The sequence below is a fragment of the Lytechinus pictus genome, chromosome 12 (genome assembly GCF_037042905.1).
Source record: "Lytechinus pictus isolate F3 Inbred chromosome 12, Lp3.0, whole genome shotgun sequence".
NCBI lineage: Eukaryota > Metazoa > Echinodermata > Echinoidea > Temnopleuroida > Toxopneustidae > Lytechinus > Lytechinus pictus.
Window position 1 is genome coordinate 21,674,696 of NC_087256.1, and position 25,339 is coordinate 21,700,034.

Genomic DNA, 25,339 nt, shown 5'->3' on the forward strand with positions numbered 1-25,339 from the left:
AAATTGAATCTGAAATACGCGTTTCTGATTGGTTGAAAACGAATTGCGATTGATTTTAGTCAGTTGCGCTTGAATCCAACTCTCTCTACATCGGATCCCTGCGGAAGGCATCCTTATGATATTGTGGGGATGCGGTGTAACCTCTGGTAACCAAATCGTCCAAGCAGGATCAACCTGTTTGGAGGCGGAGGGATGACCGTATCACCGGGAGCTTTATTTAGTCTGGATCTCAGACACGACTGTTTATCTTTCTGATTTGGCTATCGCTTAAATATTATTAAAGTCAGTGGAAAATGCCCCTTGCTGGCATAACAATAATGTGCCTTTAACAAATTCGTAAGAAATTATGTTGAATAGTATTATATGATAAAGAGTAAGCAAATATTGTACAAACCGCCCAGAGAACGCCACAGAAAGAATTTCATGGGTCAAATAATTATCAAGAACATTAATAAGTATAAAGTGCAAGGGAGTAGAAACACGGGCCTTTATTTTGCGACATTCCACCAGCTGAATTCATGTTTTTCTTGGCCAGTGATTGTTTTATTAAACGTGAGTGATAGCCAGCTCAAAGGTCTGGAAATGTAATCATTTAATATCGAAATGTGATTGATATACAATCGGGCAAAATCCCATTCAGATCGAATACGCCCCCATGGGTGTTTGAAGAAATCTAAGTGTGTCGAGCTATCATTATTCCTAATTACAATAGTGAATAGTAACAACTATAACCACAACATCAAATTCTTCTCCGATTTGTGCTCAATTATTCCGTTGATGTTTATCGCTGTACGCGGGTGTTATGTAGAACTTCTTTTTATTCTGTTGTAATTTCATTCACAATGTCCCATTTAGCCCCTTCCGGGGGACAGTTCCTCGGATCTGCTGCACCATATCCAGCTTGTTATCATTATGGAGATAGAGCAGGCCCTTGAGGAACCCACCTTTAAAGGTAACACCATGCCTCTGAGATATTCATTGCCATCGATTCAAGGCTTGAATATCACACAAACGATGCACTTCAATTTGCGCAGAGCCTCCCTTCTTCTGACTGTCCGTCATTTTGAAAATCTTCATTCCCATCAAAATCATATCGATTCAGACAATTATATGGAATAAATTTTATAGCAGAGGTTTTGTTTACAGGGTAGTGGAGGTGCAATGAAGAATCATATCTATTCCCTTCTCTCTGTAATATCGTAAAGAGGCAAGATTTTGAGGGGCTTAGTTTTGGGTACGGAGCACCCCCCCAAAAAAAATACTCGCGAGCAGAATCGATTGTCATTTTTGTATATATACTTTTTGAAGAAAAAAATCCGTCAATGATTTGGCGTGTTACATGCAAAATCGGGCAGATATATTCAAAAGAATTTATGGATATTATGACAACTGCAATACTTTTGCTTCAATAAATGGCTATAAAAAGTCATATTTTTGCGGATGTTAAAGGGGAGGGGCTCCAGCCCCCGATACGCCAGTGAGCCTTTCATGTAACAAAATAACAAACTGTAATAGATGGGCAAGTATCCTTGTTATTTTAATAAGAGTCTCTTTTATTGATTAAACAAGTAATTCAAGTAATTTATGTTTTAAAAGTCCTGATTATTGAAATGCTAATGGTGATACTGGTACAATGAAAATAGAGGAGAGTGGTATCATACATTGTTTCTCCCAAATGGTTGTTGACCATTATTTCGATATTATGTCTAAATTATTTTTTTTTAATAAAGCAGAAAGCAAGCAGAAAACCAGCCGAATCCCTATGTTCAATTATTACATACATCACCCTTTAAGGATTGTTTATTTTGTAAAAAAAAATGATAAAAAAGAGGGGGGGGGGGGTGAAAATAAAGTAAACTACGTATCCTCGTAGTGCAAACATAATTCAAAACAATCTCTTAAATATAATAGCTCTCAAATTGAAATAATATGTCATGATGAAAATAATTAACCAAACATTTAGTGTTGATAACTGGAAATTATGCATCTTCGCTGTCATATTCGCCTAAATCATAATAAATTATCAGCTCCTTAAATCCCAGCGGGGAATGGAAGGGGTTAAGTTGTCTGGTGAAAGGCATGAGTGGGATGCCTCTCATTTCATGAGTTGGATACCTTTTTTTCACGAGCGTTCTTTCATCAGCAGCAGTAGCATCAACGAAGGAGAGAGGTGGATTGCGGGGGAGCGCATCGGCATGGTTAACGAGTGATGAATGGCTCGGCGGTGACGGAAAATGCATGCACTGGCGCGCACGGCTCACACCTGTTTGCGACTCCCATCATTTTTTGGCGCCATTATTTCAAGAAGCAGACGATGTGTACAGTGGCCGTTCTGTTTTATTACCTCACCGCTGACAGCGGCATAAACCACCGGGGTTATTGATTTCATAGATACATATTTCATCTGTTTCGAGATATGGTAATCTCCCTTTTCAAGTGACTAATAAAACACTCAAAATTCGATGAAGCCAAAAAGCATAAAGGACTATTCTAAATGTGGAAATATACCAAGTATTGATTAGAGAGAAAAACAAAAGATACATCAGTTCAGATGTTTGAAGTATGGAGATATTTAAACTATAAGAATATAGGTGTGATAATTTACATAATAAAAAGTATATGTATATCCGAAAACACATAATACTGGTCCATAATGTACCCAGTGCTGTATACTGTTACTCTTCTTGTCAATTCACAAGCTTCCTGGAATAGCTTAGAATATAATAAAAGCATTGTGGGGCTGCACGACTTCTATGTGACTGAATATTTTACAATGGAGAGTGAAAAATGGTGTAAGTTCATAAGCTCTCTGTGTTCTATATAAATTCTTTTATGGCTGTACTTCCCATCTTTTTTCTCATAGTCGCTGCGAAATTTATCCTCAAATCTCTTCGTCGCTCGGAGATAATAATGGATGAAAACCAAACGTCAGCATTGGATACGTGTCATTATCATTATTCTCTCCTTTTCTACCTTTCTCTTTTCTTCACCCCTCCATCCTCCCTGGCTTTATAAGTACGGGATTCATTAGGGACCGCTCGTTCATGGTGTATGTATTCTTCGAGAGATAGCAGGAGCCGGGTCCGTTGGGCCCAATTGTGAGCGCGATATTTAGGCGCGAAAATGAGGTTTCCCGCCATCTTTAACAAGTCCGCCGAGAGTTTAAACCTTTATTCGGTGATGTGAGCGCGCGCGGACGCGAGGAGGAGATATATCTCGATCAAGCCCCGTACAGATATGTACACACAATATACTCACGTAGAAATATATTTATATGTATATAATCATTCTGGCGTTGGATACCTTGCTTTGGGTTGCGTCATGGCGAGATGGTTACCAATTAGGCTTGCATCCGAGTACTCCATTCAAGGCCCTATGCCTGATACAAGATCATTAGGTATACTCAAAGGACTAGTTCTTCAACGTCTCGCGGGGTTATGTTAACGCGCACGTGAAAACATAATTGTACCTGTTAGTAGGCGATGATGCTGTTTTAAATGGGATGCTTTTGTTAACCTCGGCTACAAATTGTGTTTTTCTCGCATCTTCAGCCCAATCCTAATTATGATATTATACATGGATGATGATGGTTATGATAGCAGATACTGTGACGAAATTATAGCTGATAAGTAGTTTGAATGGTTTTTAGGAGCTCGATAATTTGGGGGAATAGTATTTAGGAAATTGATGTAATGTGTTTTGTTGTTTGAATGTACGTGAATGTATTCTTGTAAAAAGGTTTAGACTTGAATATTTACTACTTTTACTTGTGTTTCTATATCTTTCAACGAAATGTTAATCGCATGTAAGGTAAATAAAAATAATACTCGACAAGAACTGTGCCGTATTTAGAGGGAAATGCTATTAGAAGGGCATTTGTAAACTTCATATAAACATTTATTTTTTCTCATGCAAAACTTTATTTTCTTCCATTTCACAAATTTCGTCATTAAATATTTCATAACACATTCATACAAATATAACAGATTTCATGACATTCAAAACGTACTCTATTAAGGCAATGCTATTTTATGGACATTATTATTAACTTTTCAATGATGATGATGATGATCAACATAATAGTAGTAGTAGTAGTAGTAGTAGTAGTAGTAGTAGTAGTAGTAGTAGTAGTAGTAATAAAATGATAATGATATAATAATAATGATTATGATAATAATGATAATGATGATGATAATAAAAGTGATAATAGTAATAATAATAAGAATGACAATAATAATAATAATGATAATAATGAAAATAGTAATAATAAAATTGATGATGCTGATGATGATAATGATTGTGATTGATAGGTCTAATATTGTTGTTGAAAATAACGATAATTGGAGAGGGAATTAAATAATGTAATAGATAATAATTATTTTATGGAGATGATTTTAATAAAGGGGTAACATGTTTGTGTTTACAAATAATGTTTATACTCACATTTGGTTGTATTTGAACTTTTATTCGCATTGATAGCTATTTCCCCCAGCAATAAAATAATGTTCCTATAAACTCACTCTAAGACATCAGACTTGGCGCAAGTCTTTCAGTAATGCCCCCAAGCTCCACGAGGGATGAAGGTAAACATCGTCCCGGTTTATTCAAGCTCTCGAGGCATCACACTAAAAACCCAGTCGACGTCGTACTCTTATATCGGTTAGGAAGTCGTGTACACACTCGACGACCAGCCTTTCTGGTGATTATTGATGTATCGCGGTTAGAACTGTTTTAACTGAACTGATTATTACCGACTATAGACGGGGTATGTCGACAACGAGCCTGCTTCCCCAACAGTAACCTTTACCTCGTTTTTATTATTTTTTGGTGAAAATGTCAACAGGCATCGCTTTGAATTCGAGCAGCATTTCGGAGGCGGGGGGGGGGGGGGAGGGATGATGGTGCGAAGAAGAAGAAGAATACAACAACGTCACGACATTGCTTTGGTTGCGAATCCTTGATAAATCTTTCGAGATGTTGCAAATGTTCAAGCTAGGCCGTAATTGGCAATGAACTTAAAGAGCTGAGTTGGTGTAGAGTGAAGGTAGTTTAAGGGAAGTGTGTGGGAGGATAATAGTGCAACACAAGGAGCTTTTGGTTTCATGAACTTGGAGAAAAAAATCGTGTACAAAATAACGAGTTTTAATTACACCTATACTCATTGGCCCGTATTCTGAACTCGGGTTTAAATTAAACCCTGGTTTAAAGTTGTGGTTTAAGTATGGAGAGCCAATTGGAGCACAAATTCCTAACAGTAAACGTTCAATCTATTAACTCATATGACACCCAAATTGTTCACAATTGTCTGGGAATGACAACTAAAGTGTTTTTCTTCATTATGAAAGCAAAAGGAAACATAATAGTAAACATAAGAAATATACAATATAAACAGAATTTTTGAATATTTGGCTCCCCATAATTTTAGCACAGAGTTAGACCATGGTCTAAGTTAAACCTGACATCAGAATACGGGCCATTGGATTTGCCCTCTCTTTCAGAATCGTATCATCATGGAAGATTTTAAAAAAATAACGGAAAGGGCCATTTCAAGGCTACATACCAATATAAGAATTTAACGATAACCAATCAAGAAGGCAACTGATACATTCAACTTTTATGAACAGACGAGATAAGTTGAGATTTGCTACATCATATTGTTTAATAGGTGCATTTTATGTTAGAATTGTTCTTTTGCTCTTCAAAGGAGCAATTATTAGACTGCTATTCATGCTTTTGGATCTATTGAAATGTCTATACATTTTTTAAGCAAAAATTATTTCACACTGAATATTGCCAAAAGTTTGAGTGGTGGAAAAAGAACAACTAAACACACACACACATATACACATTGCATTATCTCATTCGAGAAAAGGAATGTCATACTTTTTTAAATATTGCACTTAATTTCATACATTTATTAATTGTGGCATAGTGCGTGTTGACAGTTTTATCTATTTTCAATATTATGTTTTATTTGCATGTAAGGTCGTTACACTGAAGAATCTGAGCATATACACACACGTTTAAAACAAATACTTAAAAAACGGCGCCTTCACCGAGGCGCCACTTTTCACAGTGCGGGTTTACTCCTGCACAAGATCGCAACAAGCAAGAAAGCAAGCAAGCATCCCACGTCTTGTATATAGCCCCGGGTCTGATGACTCGGCTAATTAGATTGCATCGTTATCACTGAGTTGATAATTAGATTCATCGGAGATGGGGGGTTATCCTCTCCCCTTTATATCCAACACCAAGGAGAAGACAACCATCGAAGCCTGGCCGGTCAGACTCGCCAGCTCTCCCGCTCGTTCTAGCGACAGACAAGGCGTGAATTGCGCTAATTGTGACAGTACAAGCTCGTAGTAATACCACAAAGGGTATCCGCTTGCATTCCATTTTAAGGAGCGGAGGTGGGCATTCCGGTTCGTAGGGTAAAGGGAGGAGGGGGGGGGGGGCTTATTGAGTTCTGATTTGTAGACACATTGTACATTGGCAATTAATGTGCTCTTCTAGCACGATGAACTTACTTCAGCAACGCAAAGATGGTGCTAAATAAAATATCCAACTTATTCAAATAATATTTTGAAATACTGGGTTATTGGGCGGGGTGGGGGTTACCTGGATTCCCTTGCTCACTGTCTCGGATGGGCTTCATAATTGTCAATCCACAAAGACGATCTCGGACACGCTAGTTCAGGTTACAAATTATAACCCGGCTGTCTCTTCCGTCATATTCATTTTTTTTCTTCGCAAACTTCCATATCACACAACATGCTGCACTGGAGAGGAATTATCTTTATAATGTTATGTGGATATTTAGGGCTACCTTTTCTGCATGACAGAGTAAATATTATTCTAATAGCTTATGAAATAAAATAAAAGCATCTCGAGAATATATGATAAGTCAGAATAACTAAACTGATTTATGCAGTCCTATCTTATAGATAGAGCTGTCTAGTATAATAACAATCGAAGCAATACACCAGTTGCATTTTATATATGTATATGTGCGTTTGCTTTTGGATTCGACTGAGCATAAATTATAGCAGGATCTTGATAAAAAAAAGTCATCGAGATTAAGAAAAAGAATAGGGTCTAAATATATAACTAAATTTAAATCTTTAATTAATGAATAGTAAAGGAATAAATGGAGGGAAAGGAAATAAATGAATAGGTAAATACATGTATGAAATATATAAATCAATAAAGAAAGTAAAATGTACAGAAGTGCATAAATTATTAAATTGTTATTGATTAAGGGACCAGGCCCGCAAGAGTTTAATGACACATATATATATTCATGTTGTGGACAGCGGAGACCATTAATAAATCAATAAAGGATAAAATGCTAATAAAATAAAACCCACTTGCATGAAACAAAACCCACTTGCATGAAACGTAATGACTGCAAAGTGGACCGATGCTTACTGCCTATACTTTAGCCCAAGGAACGGGGGTGTCATTTATTTCAGGGCAGATGGTTGAGACCTAACAAATGTTTCTCTAAAATTTATAGTGTATATTAAAGTATACCTTAGTTTTAATACTTTATACACATACAGCATTTGTATTCTCCCAACGTCTTACCCTTTAATAACAGGTGTAATGATGATTATGATTGGATGAAAGTTTAATTGGATTGCGCATGCGCATTGAGGTCTGTGGTTTACGAAGTCCTTGTGGCTTGTAAACATGTATACATACGAGTACTTTTAAAACTAAAAGGGAATTTTAATGCAATATTGGTACCGTACTCATGGTACTAGTACCAAGCAGTCAGCATTGATTTTCTCGTCTCGTTTTGGCACAATTTTATCATTGTATGGGTCGACAGGATGGTTGTTCCTCAAATTTGGAGAGATTATGAGGGAAGGGGCTGGGGAAAGTTCACTTGAGGTCATGAACGATGTCAGCTGATCGAGTGTCAAAGTTCAACGTGCGAGATCCGTGCTCGAAGAATTTTTTCTGAAGAAAATGACGGCAAAAATAGATCTGAAATGGCGAGAAAGTTGCAAGGAAGATATGGGGTTTATCATGGTCGATGACTTCATGATGACTCGCAGCAAAAGCAGTAGATCTAGTAAGTTTGATATCCAATTTTTTTGGGTAAAACGGTAGTTTGCTCCCTTCTTATTGTAATATGCCAGATGAAAGTTGTGTGTGGTTTCCGTATCGAACACTGGTCGGAATTTGACGGGGGCGTGGTGGGTGGAAAAACAGGACCATCTCGTATTGGCTGTAATTGGGTGGGGGTGCTTGCAGTTGCATGCGATTGTTGTCTATGCCTATGCCCGAGTTGGCATAGCCTATGGACACACATTCGTTGGGGAATGAAAATGAAGTCAATTACTTCTAAGGATAATCAGAATTTCAAAGAGCACTTATAAAATGCTTTTAATGATGAACCCCTGTTTTTGTGAGTTACAAGAAAAAACGATGAATGAAATAAATTAAAAAGTCTTCCTCACTACCTCAGTCTCAGAATAGTAAAATTGTGTTGTCTACGTAGGTCGTAGCCCTTTTTAAAGTTTTTATTTTGTTTATTTACTCCAATGAGTGATGAGACAAGATTCATCATATTCAGTTTTTTGTGTCTATATATGTTCAAAGAGCATTTATAAAATGCTTTTAATGATGAACCCCTGTTTTTGTGAGATTCAAGAAAAAAAACGATAAATGATTTACACTGTACTAATGCTTCCTCAGAATAGCAAAATAAATTTTGGACAACAGTTTGCATCCTTCCAAAAATAATCCATGTCTTTTCGAAAAAAAAACATCCCTGCTTGGATTCTTCTTTCCAGTTCCTTCAGATGTTAATTGTTCCAAGACCCCTGAGACGTTAAGGAATATACTCTGGGATACTGTAGAAGAAGGAATAGACCTATATGTAATTAGCATAGTCCCTACACTATCAAACTGCAAAGAGGCAGGACTTGAGTAAAAAATGTACTAAAAATAATGTTGTGCTCTCTCTACCATTAATATTCTTATTGGTCACCAATATCCACTTGATGATTAGGACCAGGAACTAAACAGATTCAGATTCAGTTTGAAAGCTGAAGGAACAGACCTTCATTGAATTGTGGATCTATTTTGAATTCAGACTGCCACGTAGTACCAGTTTTATCTGACCGGTTATAGCCTAGCCTAGGCCTATATACAGATGTAGGCCTTGTGGGAAGTGTTATTCGTAAGCCCTTTGCCTGTGATGTATGACCATCATTATGTCTCATCTGTATGGATAAACCTAGTGGTATATTTGCATTACAATTATTGTCAAGGGAGTTCTTTCCTTCACAGGGCCCAAGTGGAGTGTCTTCAAAAATTTACAGGCAATTATATCACTTGCTTCTGTCAGTCGAGAGGCATGTCAGTCGAGAGTCGGTGGTATTGTTATGGAGAGGGGGAATGGATGGAAAGAAGATGGTATTGATGGAGAAGGATTGAAGAATGGAAGGAAGAAAACAATGAAAGAAATAGAGTGTGGATTGGGTGTGTTAAGATCTTTAAGTGTGCATTGTACTAAAAGATGCCAAGGGAAACACCACAATATGAATTACAAAAAAAAAATTGCAATAAAGATTGACCATTGAAATGACACAAGGAAAGTGTGTAAATGCTATTTTTTTTTAATTAAGGGTTAAACAAGACACGGAATTAGAAAGTGTTTGAAATAAAAATGAAACTGAATATCATCATTAATGAACTTTGATTGTGCATCGTCCTCAAAATGTAATTAAGCTGGATATAGCTTTCTGTATTTGACTGTTTTTACTCCACAATTCAGTTGTTTGAAATTGAATAATGGAAAGTAATTTTGTTTTTGAAAAATCATTTTTAATTTTAATATATTTTCACTTTTTTCACTTCAAAATTATGAAATTAATAAGATGCTTGCATGCTCTTTACAATAAGGGCATACTCATATGGAGCAGCAGCTTCCGTGAGCAATTTCCATACAAGTGCAGTAATTAGCATAATTTTTAAAGCCTTTTGTGTGGAGAGTGTGTCATGTTTGATCAAGATTTCATTTTTTCTTCTGAATTCTGTCAGGCAGTACTTGATACAAGCACCCATTGGTAGTCTCTGTATCCAGGCTCAAATTATTATTTAGTTCCAGAATATCTTGGTGAATGTGTAAATTATATTGTGCAAAACTCAATTTACATGTAGGAAATGGAAGGTTTTCTTTTCATACTCTACTCCCTCCATATCTTATTTTTATTAATTGAATTATTCAAGGATTTTTTTTTTATTCCTATTTTTGTGTGGATTTATGTTGCAATATTTCTTTGTGTAAAGTAAATAAGTAAAAGATAATTGAAATGAATTGACTGATGTTATATTTCAGGTGTTAAATTTTTGTTGTTAATTGTTAGCAACAGAATATTTGCCATATTTGCCCATTTCATTGCATTCATATATCAAACTTCTTCTAGATTGGTGAATAATTAGGTTTTTGTCATCACAAAATGATGATAGATTGTGAATCCTCAGGACTGTATTTACGTTACTTGTAGTTGGCCATATTTGAGGTAAAGGCAACATTCAAAGGTGTCCTACATGTCGTACTGTCATGACTGCTAAACAAATCATTTGAGGATGATTGCTATCTGTGTCCATTGCTTGTTTAATATTAACACAACAGAAGCATCTAATGCATTCATGATTTGACACTAATACCTTGGTCACATTTGCTCTACGGCGGCCGTACGGCGAGTCGAAAACAGCCGTTTTATTAATTCTAATGCAAACCACCTATATATAGTTGGAACAAAAAATGTTAAAACGGCTGTTTTTGACTCGCCGTACGGCCGCCGTAGAGCAAATGTGACCAAGGTATAAGGAAAGATGTAAAATTAAGAAGCAAGCCTTGCAGCAAGCCTACCATTTCTGAGTCACAGAGAAGGAGAGAACCATGGAATGGCAATTTTATGCAGAGTTTTGTGTGTTCATTGGGCCATGCAAGTCAATGTCCCAAGCCTTTCAAGCTCATAATTTATTTTTTTCTTACTGTCATTTCCTCATCTTGGGGATCTCAGAGAATGGAAACGAAGTATGGGAAGGGTTTCACGAAGAGTTCTGTCAGGGATTTTAATTGAGTAATTAGCTCTCAGCCAATTGGATGCAAGGATTTCAGTAGCTTATAACAGCTTTGGTGAAAATGACTATTTGTTTCATGAAATGCTTCAAACAAGACAGAAGTAACACTAGAGGAAATATTCTTATAAAAAGAATGGAAATACTAGATGGCACATGGAATTAAGAAATATTGTTTGATTTTGAATTCATGAATTCACAATTTTAGAGATGTCTTTGGTCTATAAACAGCATTGGATTTTCAAAAGCTAGAAAAGGAGATCACATTGAAAATCAATCTAAGTAATAGAAATATATTAAACTAAGAGTGCAAACTATTCTCAGTTAATCTCACATTACAATATAGGTTCAAGAGTAAGTTTTATATCACCCCCCTTATCACTTTCATCCATATAGATATTTTTTATTTTATCAAATAATCATGACTTATTTATTTGTATTTTAATGAATCATTAAAATGCAGTGATCATGATCACCAAAGTATTTTTCCACATTCACATTGAAGGGTACCATTGAATAAGATGCAACTACCATCCCTATTTAGAGAGTTACAATGAGAAATGATGACTGTTAATAATCTCCAGTCTTGATTTGAGCAAATAAATTAAGCTTATGAAATATAGATGATGTCAAAAACGTCCACGCTTGGTAAACTAACCTTGACTAGAGATAGTTCTGTCTACTGAAGCGAGCGTTGCAGAAAGAAGGAGAAAGAAATCTTGAATAGCCTGACTATCCTGGCATTGCTAATTACCCTACAGGGGCTGCTAAAATACCTGCCAAATTTGTAATTGGTTCTCTTTATCTCGCCTAGCCTCCACGCGCGACCATCCTCCCAATATTATTATACTGTAAGACAACAGTAATGAGGTGTAGACTAGCCACCAAGGGGAAGGATTTAGGAGAGATGGCTGACAAAAAAATGAATAGATGGGCACCTGAGGGACCTATTATCTTCTAAAACTTCTTGACACATTTATTCATGTTTACATATTTTACAGCATTTAGTTCTGGAATCATCAGGGGACATCAGTCTATCTGGATTGTTTTTCATTGTATTCCGAAGAAATGGAATGAAACTATGATGTTTCTTGCTGCTAGTATATAGTGAAAATGTTGGGTAAAATGGAATGGGTGAATTTAACACGTCGACTATTGGAATAGGGTGGTCCCTCTACAAAGCCTTGAGGGATTACAGGTATCAGTATGCATAGATTTTATAATCAATTGATTAATATTGTGGAGACAAATAGTGGTAACTGTAATATAAATTAAAGTAATTTTATGGTAAACTTGTCTTCTTAAAAGTCTTATGGCATTTTATCATCTCTTAATGTAATTTTATGATTTTTTTTCCCATATCGATTTGGCCTGTTAGGCTGTACTTAGAAAAGCTCATTCTAGACTAGAATATTTCCAATTTTTTGAGAGAGCTGTCTTTGTCAGCTTGTTAGAAAGTATCTGTTGCAAGGCCAGTGCCGATGTTCACAAGATGTGATTTTAAGATGCTATCTTGTTGTACTTAGGGATAAGGAGGAAGAGGTGAAGATGGGGAACAAAGAAAAACAAAGGTGAGTAAGGGTGTGCAAGATGAGGGATGAGGGAGAAGGGGGTGTGGGGGGGGGGGGGCTGGCTGATAGAGCTTGAGGTGTAATCTGGTATTAGGGAAAGGCAGTTGGGGTGGGAAGGGGGGGGGGAGGAAGATGGGTAACAAAAAAAGGGTGAAAGGGTGTACAAGAGGAGAGAGAAGGGGGTGTAGGGGGGGTGGGCTGGCTAATAGAGCTTGAGGTGTAATCTGGTATAAGGGAAAGGCAGTTGGGATGGGAAGGGGGGGGGGGGAGGAAGATGGGTAACAAAGAAAAACAAAGGTGTGTTAGGGTGTGCAACAGAAGAGAGAAGGGGGTGTGGGAGGAGGGGGGGGGGGGCTGATGGAGCTTGAGGTGTAATCTGGTATTAAGGAAAAGGACTCTTAGAATGGGGAGATATAGAGAGAGATTTGGATAGAGACAGAGAAGGAAGGGGAGAGGGATGGGGATAGAGGAGAGAGAGAGTGAGTGAGATTGAGGGAGAGGGGATAGGGGGCATTGTGGGGGGGGGGGGTGGTCTCGAAATTTTTTTGGGGGGGATGACAACTCACACAAGTCACATTGATGTGAGTAGCCCATACAAACCAAACAAACTCCCACATATGTTAATAGTTAAAATGATGATAGAAAAAAAGGAGAAAATGAAGAAGAAACTTGGAAGCTTCAGTGAGTGAAGCTGGAACAGGATGTACATGTAATTCGATGATTCACCTTGACCTAGGTAGGCATCATGAAAGTAAAATCATAGCCATGTCTGCAGAATCTCAAAGCAGAATGAAAGAAAGAAAATGGGGGCCATCTTGAAGAGGGAAGATGGGCACAGAATGGTTGGTTAAATCGTGGAGGTAGATTCTTTCTACCTCCATGGTTAAATAATTAAACCAAGGAGTTACCATAATAGGCCTCTTTGTTCCCAGTAGAATTTGTGGATATCTGTACACCTTTTTAGAACTTCATGAGATTATGTTATGTATTTAAGGCGAATTCTAATGTACCCCTTAGAAAGAGCACATCAAGTCTGCAGGCACAGATCCTGATTGAAACTTTGATCAACAAGTGGGTCTGTACACAAGACTAGCACATATAAAACTTGCCTTTTTAAAATTTCTGAGCAGGAGTACCCACGACATTGTAGGCTTTGTATTCAGACCACTTACCTCGAGTAAAGGGTTTGTCGAGCAGACTGATCGCTATCCCTTGTAATAAACCCACATGTACATTTAACATAAGCAGATCAATTGATCAGAGAGCTGATTCTTTCGTACAACTCAATATGAAAATCATCAATTACCAAGCTTGGTATCATCAGGCCCCCTCTTCATAATAGGTTATTAGCCATTATCACATTCAGAGACTTCTGTAACATAAAGTTTAGCAATTGAACAAAAGGCTTATTTTGTAATTAAATCGCATCAAAGTCATTGAGTACAATTCAATATGAAAATCATCTCTACGATCAATAACTAAGTGTGGTGTCAAACTGACACAGTGTCCCTCTTCATAATAAGTTATTAGCCAGTACCACATTCAGAGGCTATTGTAACAAAGTTTAGCAATTGATCAAAAGGCTGATACTTGTAATCAATTGCATCAAGGTCCTTGTGTACAATTCAAACTAAAAATCATCTCAACGATCAATTACTAATCCTGGTGTCAGAGGGCCCCTCTTCATAATAAGTTATTAGCCAGTATCACATTCAGATACTCTTGATTACTGTTGACTGATTACAACCCCTGTTAATTAGAAACGGGCTGTCTTAATAACTCACCTCTCTCTGAACCGAAGAGAAGGTCTTCTTCTCTTTCTCCTTTTTCCCATCTCCTTGTCATTGTCTTTTCATCTTTCAACCGTCCTGTAGCAAAAAGTGCAAAAGCTAATGGAGTGCATATTGTGTGCAAAACACTTTCATTTCAACTTGTGGCTTGTCTTCAAAATCACGCTATAAAACTGGTAATTATTCATTGACAGACACGATTCTGGTTGGATTGAGAATTTTGTTGAGTCAAAATGAAATTATTGTTATCCCATACTCTGTATTCATATTACATTTTATTGCAAGTTATTTGTAATAAATTTCAATTGCACTAAGATATAAAGGAATGTATATAAAGCCTCTTACCGATGGTACTACCGCGTTCAAGATTCAGTGTGACCAGACCAATATCGTTTCTTAATTAGATGGTCAAGACAAGTGCATAATATTAGCCTTTAATAGTTAGGGGTGTACCGAAAGAGAAGGTTCACTACTAATCAAATACTTTGCCCTATCTAGGTACCCCTTTCCTCCTTAATTTTCTAATATATAATTTCATATTAAAACTAGTATGGATGGTTTTGCCTTTAAAGATGTTGGCTTGATGTAGTTATTGATGGGTCATTTGAACCACCTGACCCAGCATTTACTTCCAGGTCACTAGGGGAGCGTTTCATGAACTAAATAAATAGTGATTTTCACTGAAAACTGTTACAAGCTACTGAAATTCTTGCATTTGATTGGCTCATGGCAAATTTGTCGGTGAAAATCAATGAATAGCTAGGCCCTATTTGTTTCATTTAATTTACACACCCCTGGGCATTAGAACTCAGAAATTGCTAAACACCAAAAATATGATAAATGTATGTATAGAGGAACATGATGGTTGGTACTTACTAAAAGCTAAAAAGGAATATTATTTACAAGCCAAACATTGCCATCAACCTTATAAATAATACATGCATCAATATTGTAAATTCCACGACAGACAGTATATCATGAAGACATGAACACAAGTTAGAATCGTGACCAGACACTAACTGCGCCCGACCTGTATGGTACGTGTATGTACGGGGATTCGAGCAGCGAAGAAAAATTGGGGAATGGGAAGAAGTTGCATTAGCGTGCATTATTTATGAATGGAAGGTTACGTGTAGATAGGTCTTATTAATCTTAAAGACGGTCCTGTCAATGGGGGCCATGGGACATTAGTGAAGCGTTAACATTTATGATTATCAGTGATGTACTCCACACTATGCTGGGATGGAGAAGAGTAAGGCTGTGAATCGCGTCTTGGTCTAGTTCTGTTTGCATTTCGAACTCATCCCACTTTGGCGAATGCCATTTTTCAAACGACCAGTTTATGAAATGTCTGGTCTATTTCCCATCCTTTTCTCTTTGATCTATTCAATTTGAGTTACAACTCGTATGTCAAATTATCAACTATAGTCGATTAAGACAGTTACAAATGACTTCTATTAATATGGCTGCTGTTGCTACATGTACTTCTACTACTTGTACTGCTTCTGCTGCTGCTGCTATTACTACTAATCTACTACTACTACTACTACTACTACTACTACTGCTACTACTACTACTACTACTACTACTACTACTACTACTACTACTACTACTACTACTACTACTACTACTACTACTACTTCTACTACTACTACTACAACTTCTATAACTATATTTAATACTACATGTCTACTGCTTCCACGGTTTCTTTTCTACTGGTGCCATTGTTTCTTCTTTAGATCATAATTTTTCTGTTTTTGTGTGAATATAAATGAGTTTACCCAGGACGTCTCTTAAACCGTGTGATGAATTCCAACTGGCACTTCTGTACTTCTCATAATTGAACATCAAGCACTATTCTTGCCTTCAGGGGGGGGGGGGGGGTGGGGGGGGGGGCTGGCTTACATATATTGAAAAAGGAGTTACAGGAGAGACAAGGGGAAGATGAGTCGATGTCATGGATGGTTACATGCCTGGCTTGTAACATGGCATGATCATCATCTACACACCACACAAGCGGCAAGCCAGGCCTGCCCCTTTCTAATGAGCGCTCTTCAGGCATGAAATCAAATTTGGCAAATGAGCCGATGATGTGTATTTACATTCTGACCCAGTCTCTTCCGACTATGACCGACTCGTCATGCATTAACCCATAGCATCAAATGCAAGTTTGCACCACATTATGTATTTTCGTTGAAAGAATGAGATAACCATGAAGTAACTGACCGGTAGAGTATAGAGTGCATACAACGTGCAGGAGGTTTTGAGTTTGAACTCTGCATCATTGTCAAGTTGTTTGTTTCAATGATTATAGGTCTACATACATGAATAATATAAGACAAGGTTGCAAATGCAATCTTTCCTGTACCATATATTCTTGTATCTTGGTTAGTTGGTTTATATATCTACCAAACTTAAGGTTTTTGCTTACTATTGTAGCAATGTATGCTATATTGATTGATACATTTTTAGTTTAGATAGGCCTATATATTGTACATCTATCAGAGAGTTCATAAATAGAAGCAATGAGATAAAATTCCTATGAACTTTTATCGGAATTAGGCCTACTAAATATGCTAATTTTGGATAACAACATTTGGGCTTTGATGATTAATAGTTGTATGCGTTTAATGCATTGAGTTGCAAATGCTGTATAAATTCTAATTTTTTCATTAGAAATGCATAGTATGAACAAGACACATTTAATACATTTTTCCTATTAATTCTTGTTTTTGTTTTTTCATTTTTACAGGCCATAATTTATGAAGGACAAGACAAGAATCCAGAGATGTGTCGTGTGCTACTCACCCACGAAATCATGTGCAGGTAATTAGCAGATTCACCATCGGAAATATACCCAGGGCGATCACCCTCAGCGCTGCACAAACAGCCCTCCTTAAAATGCCAGAAAACCCTTTGCTATCTCTTTTTTTTTTTTTTTTTTTTTTTTTCATGATCGGGTAATATGAACCACATCTTTGGATAACCCATGATGGAAGCGGTAAAGTGTTTGAATGATGGCATCGTAAGATGTAAAGTTTTGCTCTTTTCGGCTTTTCTGATAGTGGGTTTTCAGTTTTGTTCAGGAGAAGGGGAGTTGATATAAGGAAGTTTTAATTTCAAGGAAAAGTGCAGGAAATAAACATTCAAATGTCACTTTGAATCTGGTTTATAAATCACTAAGCATTTTATGAAAGAAGATGGGAGACTGGAGGAGGGGGGGGGGGGGGGATTACCATCATACAGTGCAAGGACATCTGAGGTGAGAAAGTCATCTTTTTGAGCAGGTTGTCTTCATTAATACCAGGCAGGGCCATTTAATTCTCCCTTTTTTAAATATATGTCAATGGGGAATTCTAGTCAATGGAAAACAATTTTTTGGTCTTTATAGACAGGTAGATGCATTTAAAAGCAGGTTTGACTGGATAGTTCATTCAGGATGTCTATACTCTCCAGAGTGGGTGGTCTCTAATCTGACAAACACTAAAGTGTTTTCTACAGGGTTCCCAGCCCATCAGGGAAATCAGGAAAAAATATTTTACCTTTTTCCAGTCAGGGGAAAATCAGGAAATATAAAAAATACCTCAAATCAGGGAAAATGCCTTTAATGAGGGAAAAATCAGGGGGAAATGCCTCTAATGAGGGAAAAATCAGGGAATTTTGATCAGCCCAAGAGTCAAAAACACGGTAGTCAGTCAGACTCTGTTATATATCTTTTGTGCATATTAAAACAACATCCATTTAATGACTGGTTATGGTGGTACTAATTAGTTTTACACTATTGTTTTTATACTGAAAATACATGTAATTCACTGCAACAACTTAGAAAACATGCGAAACTAGGAATGGGTTTAAATAATTATCAGGGAATTTTAAAACTTCATCAGGGAAAAATCAGGGGAATTTTGTTTTCTTTAAAAGCTGGGAACCCTGTTCTACATTTGGTACAGTAATACCTTGACTATATGGACTGTGGATCTAATCATCAATTTATTTTTCTCCACTAATCATTTGAAGAGAAAAAAACTGTTGATGTGATATATGAACATAATTGAATTGGCCCATCATGAGATCGACATTGAAATGGAAATGTGTCAGTTGTAATTTGAATATATACAGGCCATCTTCATCTTGTTAGCTAAATTTAGAATTTATTCATTTAATTGAATTCATTCATTTCCAGAAAATAGAGATATTGATATCTGGTTTTATTGCTGATAAAAAAAGTCACTTGTTGAAACCAGGAAATTGTTAGTGAGAATAACCTGTTGAAACATTATACCTATCATTTTACTATCTCGCATGTGAGCTTGATAATTACTGGCTTTGCCTTGAATTGTGAAAGTTAGAAATTCAAAATAAATGTATAACAGAAAACAATTAGAAAAACGTTCTATTTAGGTTGATCAGGAAACTCAACACCACCTTATTGATTTGTGTAGGCCCACTTTTCAGATCTGAAAACAATATCCTGAGTCCTTTTGAGTTATTGAACAGAAGGCTATCAGTCAGACACGTGGACATGCCATTACGGAGCAGATTTGGACAGCAATGACATGCCAGTGTGTGATCCGATATGGTAGCCCCACATACTGTCTTGATTAGCCTATCTTTTTAGAGGTTAAACAGTCTAGTTCCTTTGATTAAATGCATCGTATCAATATCTAGCTAGAGATAACGAACACATGATCGGGTAATATGAACCACATCTTTGGATAACCCATGATGGAAGCGGTAAAGTGTTTGAATGATGGCATCGTAAGATGTAAAGTTTTGCTCTTTTCGGCTTTTCTGATAGTGGGTTTTCAGTTTTGTTCAGGAGAAGGGGAGTTGATATAAGAAAGTTTTAATTTCAAGGAAAAGTGCAGGAAATGAACATTCAAATGTCACTTTGAATCTGGTTTATAAATCACTAAGCATTTTATGAAAGAAGATGGGAGACTGGAGGAGGGGGGGGGGGGGGAAATGCACTTGTGTTCCACAGACCAGAATACTTCCTGTTTTCCAATTTTCGCTGTTCCTTTAACCCAACTTATTTCTGTGTAAAATCTACCATTGATACAATTGTAACTCATTACTTGAAGGAAATCCAAATTTACTCAATTCCAGAAAAATGCATATAAGATATCATTATGCAAGTTGACAAACAAAAGACATATTTGAAATTTGAATTTTGAACTTAATGGAAGATCCCCCAGTTTGCATTATTTTTTTAATTCTTTTGCACCTAAAGCATCCTGTTGGTAAATTTTGCCCAAATACAGCAAATATTAGCCATTTTATGCAATTTAAATTAATAGTGATTAAAGACCCCCCTTCACCCCTTCTTTAGAATATTAGTTGTGGGTGATAGTGGGCATTGGCCCAAAGGCAAATACTATTCTGATATGACTTCATATATTGATACACTTCTCATTATATAAAATTTGGTACTTCTAAAAGCAAGTCTTGTGGCGTAAGAATCCATATTTAAGCAGACAATAGTAGGAGGAGGGGTTCCTGGTAGAACACAATTTAATAATTGGGAGGTATCTTAGTTAGAAGCGGAGGTCTTCGAACTTGTGTGGATGAGTCGAGCAGCGAACATGTTTGTACCAGGTCAATAGCAAATAATTCATCATATGTTCGGAGAGGCGCACCACTTTGCCGAAAAACACTTGACCCCTAAGAAGACTCGCTTGACCCCCAGGAGGAGCGGGCTCTCTGTGATCAATCAGTACCAGGGGTGAAGAATGGGCCGTGGGGAGGGCAGGTGGGGTTGGGGGAGGTTAAGGTGGTGGTGGAGGGGGCAGGGGGATTGTAGAGTTATTGGGTTTTAAAGATCAACAATGCGTTATGTAAATGGTTTGTAGGTAATGAATAATTGATAATTCAGGACTGTGTATATTTGAAATACAGGATTGAAATGAATCGAGAAAGTTCAAAATTTGAGATGGAAAAAAAAAAATAATATTAAGAATGGGGAGGGCAGGTGGGTTTGTGAAAGGGAAAGGGGTGGTAGAGTAACATGTTTTCAAAATCAACATTGTAATTAGTTTGTAGATAATGGATAGTTTTTATAGGCCTAATTAAGGACAGTTTGTATGATATAAATAGGCCTATAGATATCATATGATTGAAAGGAAGAAATTGTAAAAGTAGAGATAAGCTAAAATGATATGTTTATGTTGTGGTCATAACTCATATTAAAGTGAAACTTATCAACTCTAAAAATGTGTCAATTTTTTTTTAGGCTCTTGGCCCGATTTCTTTATGCCCTACAGTAATTATGTTACAAGTAAATATCAACTTTAATGTTGTAGTGGAATGCATTAATTTTGATGTAAATCTTGACATGATGCTTTTGTATACTGTAGGTTAGAAGCACTGTATATAAAGTGTAGAAAGAAAAAAAATCATAGTTTTTCTTTAGGTAAATTACTTAAACTTCTCGAAGAAAATTGTGAGTGGGAGGGGGGAAAGGGAGAGCGATAGATAAACTAAGTGGATTGAGTGGAGGGCAGAGCAACAGGCCGTTCACTCGCTCCTTTACGCCAACTCTCCAAACTGTTTGATGTGGGTGGAGTAGGCACTTGAGCCCCGTTTCCCCTAACTGTTGCTTCATGCGCTAATGGAACAAACGCCGAAGATGGGCAATGTGTGCGCTTGTTTCAAGTGCCCTGTCTGTGATCATCCTGCCTCTCTCATCGACTCTTTGAGTTGGCAATCTTGAGATGTAAGGGAGACATTTAGAATTTAGAGTACATTGGTGTGATTGCTTCTTAAAAGAGATCAATAATGCTTTCTGTGATTAAAAGATCCTATAGATTCTACATGTAGAGGCAATGTTGGATAGTTCATCAGGATTAAGAGGCATTTTTCTCGCAGTTTTCTTTAAAAAATGATTCATTTGAATTTCTTAAAATACCCATGGCTTTCGATATGTATTTTTTTTATAAGTGGCTTGTTGAAATTTATCTAACTTTTAAAAGGGAGACAATAATGTTCTGTGAATATCATTGTTTAATCTGAACTTTTTTTAAGTTAGCATAAAAATATGTACATTAGTATGATATAAAAATTAGTACCACTGAATAATGAAACATATGATAAATCTTTAGTTTTGTAATGTCCTTGATATAGCTTTTAATGATAAAAAAGGCAATTCATTTCATTTTTCTCTCACTGTCATTGTACACCAGTATTGTTGATGTCTTATTTTTGTTCATATTGTTGAATGAAACATATCGCTTTAGAGGGCTGTCTGTATTTTGACATTCCAATAAACACCCCATCAAATAAAAAATAAACACGATTATCCCCAAGTTGTATGTTCAAGTCGAGAAATGTTATCGTTCAAAAGAGAGGAAAACTAAGTTATTTTTGGCTTCTTGTAACTTCAGAAACATTCAGTAATTTGCCAACAGCGAGGCCAGGAGCTTTCTCTACCTCCACTCTCGTAAAAACTCAGTTTCAATCAAAGTTACGGACATGTATCGAAGCCTGCTGATTGGCTCTTGTACACGCTCATCATGATTGGAGACGGTATCGAGTTCCAGTTAATTTTATAAATAATAGCTAGTAGCAATGACGCTTCTTCTAATTTCAAACGAAAGCCTCCTTTTACTCTCCCTGTCAAAGAAGAGCAAGAGTGAAAATTGGATGAAAGGATAACAGCGAAATTTTTCTCTCATCCGCCAACAAAATATTAAAAAGAAAACAGAAATTGTCTTCACCCCAGATTTGCCCCCAAACCTGACCAAGCGGAGTTCGAGTTACTTGAACGGCTGTGAGAAGAAGAAGGGGGGGGGGGGGAGGAGAGTGAATTGAGCGGCGTGGCTGTATCTAATGACAACTTATCTCTCTTTGTGTTGGGCCGTAATATGAAAGCAATATTTTCCTGGGGCGCCCAGCTACGGAGGGTTGCCATTCATGATGTCTTCCACCTGTCTCTTCCCTTCTCTCATTTTATCCTCATTTTTTTATCATTTCATATTTTCTTTTCCTGAAGCCATAAGCAACCAGCATGCAGACTTACAAGTTGTGTCTTGTTTTGATTAAACAGGGGGTATACTTTACGCACATCAGAAATCAATAAACATTGTGTTTTTCGAAAGAATAATTGCATATTTTAGTGGTTTGTTTGGTCCAAAAACAATTGGTATGAACGAATGCTTGATTCCTAACATCGAAATACTTAATGTTAGTTATAATACCAATTAATATAGTTCGGGGGGGGGGGGGGGTAACTGCCAAAAATGATTTTTTTTTCACAACAAAAAGTAGTAGAAAAAAGTTTTAAAATTAGGAGAGGTAGAAAGGGGAAAGAAGACTATAAATCTATAACAAAGTTTTTTGTCATGTAACTATATGACTGGACTTTGGTGTATAGGACAGTGTGTCCCTTCGCTCTCCTAAGGGTGATCCTTTTCCATTCAGTTCTACCCTGGGCTAGGTCTTCAGCATCCAGTAGAGGGAGTTCCACATCGCTTCTGACTTGGTCCCTCCATCTGGAAGGGGGACGTCAAAGTCCTTTTTGTAAGCCTGGACTGGAAAGCGGCTTAGTGGCATACAGCATAATAGTACCCGAATCATTCAATTCAGACCCCCAAAAAAGATGTCACATATCTTGACCCCCTTTCTTATTCCCTGGCACTATGCATGATCCGCAGCAGGAATATTTTACAGAAAGTAAAGAAATTAACAAAGTAAAGGGGCTATTCCACGGTTACTCACGTTACATTTGGAGACACCTTGACTCATACTTGGAGCTGTAACTCCATTATTATTGATAGGAACTAAACATCTCTTTATCACAACATAGTACGCTGTCTGACCATCCTTTGTATAAAAACAAAACTTGGGAAATTTCATTTTGCTCCTGGCAAATCTTTGAAATGTGTCGGTTACTCATGTTACATGATTTGGACATGCATAAAATGAAAAGTGGACATAAGTGAAAAGTGTCCTCATGCAAGGCTTTTATGAAAGTTGATTATATCCATTTCAAAGAAGTATATTAGGGAGACAAATTTGTATATAATTAAAAAAATAAAGAACACATGGTTTTTACAAGGGGTGCAGATAAAGTGGTTACTCACGTTACGGTTCAGATGGGCTATATGTACAAAGACACATTGAGCTCATGTCCACCAACCTATGGAATTGCCCAAAGGGATTATGTTAACATAGTTGTATGAAATTAATTTCTGATGCGTAAGCCCTGGCTTTGATTATTTTCACCAAGTTCAACTTTCTGTTTTCCCAAAATTTTATTTTTATCTTGTATATTTTGTTTTGTCTTTCTAAAATCACATGATTTGTTTGATTTGTATACAAAACACTAAATTTTAAATTTCAAACCTAACTTGGCTATGTCTGCACATCTACCCCTTCACCCTCTCCCCCTTATGCTCTAATATCTCTCATTTTTTATATCTCTTTCTCTCATTCTTTCTTCCCCTCTCTTCTTTCTTTCTATCTCTCTCTTTTTCTCTCTGTCTCTTCTGTGATTTAACCAAGGAGCTTGTAATTCAGTTCTATAATTCAACCTGTTATGAAACATAGCCACCTGCCCTTGTTTCCATTCACTGTTAACACATCGCACTCCGTAGTGTTGGGCTCACAGGTAAAGTGTAAATCATGAACCCAAACTGTGTTGCTATGCTTCATCAGCGGAGACTCGGAGAGAGAGAGAGAGAGAAAAATGATATAATAACTGGGAATAATGACATAAAGCGAGAAAAATCATTGAGTAACAAGGGGATGAGATTTTGGCTCTTGGGAATGACTTGACACCTCCGAAGGTTCCAGTTAAGTGTGGGTTTCCTTCGATTAATGATTCTAATCGAGTCGTCAGACCTAAACCAATTTTTATCTCCCTGTGCCTCTGTCTCCATGCTTTTGTCACCCATCTCACTGTGATGAGCCTTTCCGGGAGAGATCTGTACATAATAAACCATCTGCTTGTATTCAAGTTTATGGGGATGCTATTTCTTCCTCTCCTTTTCCACCTTGAAAATGAGACGTCAAAAGCAAAGGTTACAATTTTAAGGTCAATATATGTCAAGGATACATAGTTCAGGTTGAACTAACTCGGGCTATGCCCAACTTTAAGGGTATAACATGTGAATATTTGCTTTCCATTCCATGCATGGTGGCTCAGTGGTAGGGCATCCACCTCATGAACGGAAGGTTGTGGGTTCAATCCCTGGCCGAGAACAGCCAAAGGCTGGTAACATTGGAACCTTCTACATTCTTGCTAGGCACTCAAATCTTAGACTGAAGAAGAGTGATGATGCTTTTCAGGGCCAGCTTCAAGAGCAGCTTCAGAATTAAAGTGGTTACCCATGATAAAGAAAACATGTTTATGTTCTTAGTGAAAAAAATGCCTTGTGTCCCCACAGTATGTGATATTTGGATGTTGCTATGTAATATGCTCCGAATCATTGTGTTTGCCAAGGTTGATATATGAAGTGCACTCGCTTCTACTCTTGCTTGGATATGTTTAGTGCTAAATATGTTAAAATTTCTACCACTGTTTTTTTCCCTTAATTTACAGCCGTTGCTGTGACAAGAAAAGTTGTGGCAATAGAAACGAGACTCCATCGGACCCAGTGATCATCGACAGGTACGTGCAATTAACCCTCTCTCAACCTAGGTGGATGCTGATTACGTCGATTCAAAAGCTTTGGGAAGAACTACAAGATATGGAAGGCAATAAATGTTTGCTGGTTTTCAGTGAATGTAGACCAACAGCAGACAATCCCTCTCCATTAACAGCCTGGATAACACCTGAAGTCAGGAAGAATAAGTTGATAGATCAGATTGGCGTTGGTCTTGATATGTTGTGTGGAATTGGAAAAGAGTTTTAATGATGAGTGTGCTGACGAACTG

The 25,339-nt window shown here is 37.1% G+C and overlaps 1 long non-coding RNA gene across 1 annotated transcript; it reads left to right on the plus strand.

The window, feature by feature from the left end:
- The first annotated feature begins 7,941 nt into the window (after positions 1-7,941).
- On the plus strand, positions 7,942-25,073 carry LOC129273023 (uncharacterized). The gene is made up of 3 exons (XR_008585788.2): positions 7,942-8,080; positions 17,217-17,290; positions 25,005-25,073. It is a non-coding gene; the product is annotated as an uncharacterized LOC129273023 (long non-coding RNA).
- Positions 25,074-25,339: the final 266 nt, after the last annotated feature.